We start from the raw sequence: 6000 nt of genomic DNA, 5'->3' as shown, positions 1-6000 counted from the left end.
CTCCTTTAGCCATCAACTTCGGCACTAAATATCGTCAATCAAAGCATCTAGTACGGAAGGCTTCGCATACATCTATTCCCACAGTGCGTGGGATAGCATAATGTTTACGTTCTCTTCATTTCTTTTCGTTATTTTTTAACTATGTGGCGAGTAAAAGTCGATAAGTCATTCGAAGTTGTCGAGCCTATACTTTACGCTTTCCTGCCTCAGTACTGTGATACTACCTATGATAGCAATCTACCTATGATAATACCCAAGAACTTGGGTTGTCGCACAATTGTCAGACGCTGAGAGTGTAGCACGAGCTAGAATCTCTTCCTGGCTACCTTAAATGATTCACCATGTGCAGTCGACTTGTGCATATCGGCATCTGATTCGAGTAGTCAGGACATTTAGCGAAATCTCCAAGCTGGCCTAATGCTAATTAATGGTACTTTTTAGAACCAGAGGCATACATATTTCACATGAGAAAACTGCTGTATTTCCTTTTACGAGGAAATGCCTCTATAAGTTGGTGATAGTGCGTTGTAGTCGCATTTCCCGAGGAACACACGGAATGCCTCTTGCATAAACGTTAGCAGCCAGCGGTTTTCACGTTTCCTCAAGTGAACGGTGAAATCGCGATGAACACCGGTGGCGTCGTATTTTCGCTGGTGCTTTCACAACCAGGGTTCAGTGCCCCGGGTGCATATTGAGCGAAGCCGAGCGCAAGGACGCGTTTGATTTCTTTTTGCGTCACCGAGAGGCCGGTGTTAACAGCGGCCAGTGCAACGTGGACACCCTCGCACTTGAGTTGCAGAACGCATGCGCCAGCAACGCCGTCACCCATTGCGCACCTGGCTTGGCAATGCGGTGGTCAGGACAACATTATCGGCCCAATGGACGAACGGGCGGCCATTTCCTTCTTGTATGTGGCCACTCCAGTGCACGTGACAGACTGTCGCTTCTGTAGCACACTCGCTGGAAGCCGGTTCCGGGTGGGCACTTCAAGTATCCGCCAAAGCGATGATGTCGGCTTTCGGCATTGCACAATCCAATTCAATGTCTGGGGCGTGTAGCCTGACCATTGAAGGACACGATTGAGACGTGTCAGTTTCTTGCGCCTTGTTGCAGCCTGTCGATCGAGTGATCAAGTGCATAATTTCCGCTTGTTTAGGAGAACCATCTCTCCACGCCGTGTTCCATCCGTAGTATGGCTGCGATGCTGAAATGAAAATTCATTGCTTCAATTTGTTAGGTAGAAGCCTTCAACAGCGGTGGCACGTGGTAGTGCGACGTACACGAGCCGCAGAGGCTGCCTCTTATCCTAGTCGTGCACAGCCTGTGATTTGTGGATGGGCATTGCATTGGCTTGCACGAGAGGAAAGGTGACCCTCTCGCAAGTAACGTTATCGCGCATGTACGAAGTTATTACGGTCACATTGCGCCTGCCTATGGGAACCCACTGGGGTCGTATTGCATGCTGGCGCACTCTAGCGTGTTTTGCCTTGGCCTTTGCGATGACACCCGCAGATGCACCCGGAAACTCTCTAGTCACATACGTTGTGGATAGTCGTTCTCGTAATTTCCTATGTAGCTTAGTACAGCCGGCTTTGCCGCGGACTAATTCGTCTTTGTTGAATGTTACAATGTATGTTTCCAAACGCTCAATTTGACTTCTCTCAGCACAGAACACGCAGCGGCATGTCGTTGATTCACTCACTCCTTTACTGAAGAGGGCTGAAGGAAGCATTGTTCATTTGCAAAGGTTTTTGGCGGCGCAATTTCTTGCCACAGTGTCACGTTAGATGAACTGCCATGAGCGCCAGAACTGTAAGGTCAATCACCCGTTTCTTGACTGCGTCGGTTTGACTGTGCCGGCCTGATTCAGTTGTACCCTTTCCCTACCTCCTCCCTGGGCAGTCGTTGCTGTCACGTGTGAACACGGAGGCAAACGCGGCAGCCCCTGCAATGCTTCTGCAGGGGGAGGGAGGGCACTCACACCTAATTACAGCGTCCAGAAGCCATTGTAGATCCGCTCTACCCAAACGTGGTAGACGTCGCCGATCTCTCCTCCCGCACCCCTGCCGTGAGCTTAACCTCCCCCCCCCCCCCGGCCTTGAACGCGGCGTGCAAGGCAGCACAGCAGCAGCAGTAGAAAAGAGGCAAAAAAAAGCTTGTTTTTCAAACAGCGCTATCGAGTCCCACATTCCTTGCCGTTAATGCATGAAAACAGAATACGGCCCAGGTGTATGACGAGCTGAATGACATACGGTCGTACAATTTCTTCATTGCCCTGCACCACCGTGTTTGTTCTCGCGATTCCAGTGTGGCTCTCTTGTCACGTTTTTCACGTCGGGGACAAAGTTAACCGTGTTATAGGTCTGTTCAAGCAGAAAACTAAGGCTGCCGGCATTGAATGGGACTTAACTTCTTCAGCGCCATGCTAAGACAAGAAAAAAACACTCTTTTATTACCTTTTTTTAACACCCGTAAGACAGCAAGAGTTATCGGTGCTTCGTATGACACTGTTTATGCAATTTAACCGCGACAGCACTTGCGGATACATATCTTTCGGCCAGCAGAAGCGAGAAGTAAGCCCGAGAGATTTTAGCGGAGCTACTCATAGAGCAGAAAATAAAGTGCTTCTACGAATGAAATAAAGAATGTGTTTAGGATTTCTCGGCGTGTATTATTTAAGCACAATTTTAACGCAATAGAAGAAATACATATAGGAATTCTACATTGCATGTGTGAATTCTGGAATAGGGCCCGATAATGGACACATGCCTACTGACCCTTAAATTGAATTATTGAATTATGGGATTTACCGTGCCAAAACCACTTTCTGATTATGCAGCACGCCGTAGTGGAAGACTCCGGAAATTTCGACCACCTGGGGCTCTTTAACGTGCACCTAAATCTAAGTACACCGGCGTTTTCGCATTTCGCCCCCATTGAAATGCGGCCGCCGTGGCCGGGATTCGGTGCCGCGACCTCGTGCTCAGCAGCCCAACACCATAGCCATTGGGGAACCACAGTGGGTGACCCTTAAATTGTTTAACCACCATAACATACCTTCAAGAAAATAAAATCAATTTAAATTAGGCGGTTTTACGTGCCAAAAACACGATCTGATTAAGGGGCACGCCATAGTACGGGACTCGGGAATAATTTGGGCCTCCTGGGGTTCTTTAACGTGCGCCTAAATTTAAGCACTGCGGCATATGGCGCAGCATTTGTTAGCATATACAGAGTAAGCGAACAATCTGGAAGGCAAAATATTTGAATGTTAGGAGAATCACAACTGCCGGTAAGAATGATGAGCAATATCTCCGTCAAACATGTCTGTGTCATTTGGAAGCACGTATAGGACGATATTATAAGTAGCGTGATTCTGTGTGCATGGTTTCTTGTTCGAGTACGCAAAACAAGCTCACTCGCGTTTTGATCATTCGATCAGTGAACAATCAGTGTCCTAAATGCTCCTTTCGTGGAGCCAACATCTTTCACATATGAGAAGAGAAACCAAGAGCTCATGCGAAAAGCCGCGACATTAATCAAAGAAGACTTCGCTTTAATATTCACCCAACTACGTTTTCTTTTAATTTGTTTGCAGTATACCAGCATACCGCGCGCAAAGTGAGCCGCTTACAAATTTCAGGGATACGCATACTCTACTTTTCTGGTGGGACCAGAAAGAGCGATTTCGGCCAAGAATAAAAAATGTTGCCACCAAAGTAATTGCGCTGATGCCCTCTTCAGCCTTTCATGGTTAAATAAAAATATCATAAAATATAAGCAACAAGCACAAACACGCGTCATAGTTTGGTTAGCTACCGCTACACAGATGTCGGCGTAATTTCGAGGCCGATACACGAGGTCGCACTTGCTTAGGCTTGTTGGCAACCTTGGGTCCTATAGCGTGCAACTATTCCAATTTGCTTTTATTCCAATCTCCTGACGTAAAATTTACGTAACCAATGACGTAAGCATCAGGCGGTGACCTGCAGCATTGTCTGAAAAGGCCAATCTAAAGTTTGTATATAGGAGCTCTTTTTCTTTTGTCTTCAAAACTAATAACATTGCCTGCATTGGGCGGTTTTTCTGATCTAATTGGCTGTCAAGAAGCGAGGAGTATGCTCAAGCAGAGAGGGTTTCGAAGGGGCCAAGCCAGCGCAGTGAATATAGATAACCACGTAAGGGCGCTGGAGTCCGCGATTGGTCCGATTCCCCTTACTTGTCTTGAGCTAGGTGGCTGGTCGAAAATCGCGGTGGCGTGCAACGGAAGGCTAGGATTGGACAATATTTTAAATATACCGCTAAAACAGATACTCAACAAACACTTGCCAATGCGATGCCGTATACGTAGCGAAAGTCTCAAAAATGTTGTACTATCAGCCAAAAAGATTTATTATGCGGAAATAAATCCACGCTCTTCGAAAGGTGCGAGTAGCCAGTGCCTGAGCGCTCGGCGCGCAGCCATCTTTTATTCCTTTCGGAACGGGGCAGTCTCCGGCTATTGAGAAAGCCAATTCAGTTTTCTTCTGCATATTAATGCATGTTTAACGCGGTCAGTTTTCGCGGTTTTATGACGTTGCGTGGCAGACAGGCAAAGTGGGCGCTGCGCCAAAGCGTTTGCACAATAGCAGACGGCTAACGGCAAAATGGCGTCGAATAAGAAATTATGATTTTTCATTCGTTCGGTGTAATCACCCATCATTAGCGTGCGCTCGTCATATCAGATGGGGAGCTATCGCGGTTTTGTGACGTCGCGTGACCGACAGGTGTCGTGAGAGTGGTCCGAAGATGACTTGACCAATGGTGGAAGGCTGACTGCACAATTTGAATGGAAACGTTTGCAATAGCTTTACGTTATAGCGTCGCTTATTGCGATCTTACTAGACTCCTGGTAGCTTTTCTCTCCGCTTCATCTACGCGGTCTAGATGCGTGTACCCCTGCTTATGAGGCTGGCGCAATGAATACCGGCCCAGTGGAATGAACGCTATAGCTGAACAATAAGACGCGCCGTTTCTTTTAAAACGTTCATAGACTGAGGCCAACGCTGTACGGTAGTGTTGCTTGGTTTTATACTGGAGGCAAAAAATATGTAAGTGTAGAATCAGCTCCGGTACTTATCTGAATGATGCGTACGCATTTCGTAGTAACGTCGTGGTGTTGCGTGGTCGTGCACTGGTGCGCTTAGTACAATCGCGAGAACAACCGCGAGAGAATCGCGAAAGGGACAAGCGTGGTTTCAACACCGAACTCTTGAGTGACACCCTGCACGAGAAGACGCAGGAGAGGCGAGTGTAGAAGCAATGTTCACTCGTGTTATGGAGAGCCCACAGGGGATGTGGACGTGTGGCGAACTGATGAGGGAGACGTAGGAAATGAAGAAAATGCATGCAGCTTAGCCTGGAACGTCGGCATGGCATCGTTCTCGTTGCTGCTTGAGTTTGGCAGCGTGTTGCTGTAGTGACCCGGTCTGCGCAACGTCGTTCATTTGTTTCTGGCGTAACCTGTGTTCACGCCGGTACTCTGCGTTCCTGGGTTTCCGTTCTTCTTCACTAAGTGGCTCCGCTCTTGTTGGCACCATTACGGTAAATGTGACAGCGCTACGGCGACAAGAACTGCCGCGGAATGCGGCGCCACGTGACTAATGAGGCAAGCAAACTACTGCAAGTGGTTGCTCAACAGTTCTGGTGCGTGACGGAATGTGCTCGTCACGTGATCACAGAGACACGCTCGTGCCGCTGATGGCGCGATCGTCGTGCCGGGTGCGTTTGTCGCGTTAGGTTACGTTGGCGGCGCCAGTGCGTCGAACCATCGGTCGCAGAATAGACGCAGTTGTTCTCGTCAACGTGCCGTAACGTGTGCGCGCGTTCACGCTACGTCGAAATATTTTTAGCCTTATAAAGGGCAACTCCGCTGTTTTCAAAACCAGATAAGACAGTTGTCATTTTCAAACGGTATTGACCATCCTGTCCCCGGTAGGGTGGTGCAATTTGCATACAAAT

This window comes from Dermacentor albipictus, unplaced genomic scaffold, assembly GCF_038994185.2.
Source record: "Dermacentor albipictus isolate Rhodes 1998 colony unplaced genomic scaffold, USDA_Dalb.pri_finalv2 scaffold_106, whole genome shotgun sequence".
NCBI classification, from domain to species: Eukaryota; Metazoa; Arthropoda; class Arachnida; order Ixodida; family Ixodidae; genus Dermacentor; species Dermacentor albipictus.
The sequence above is the reverse complement of the archived record's forward strand: the minus strand, read 5'-3'. Positions refer to the sequence as shown.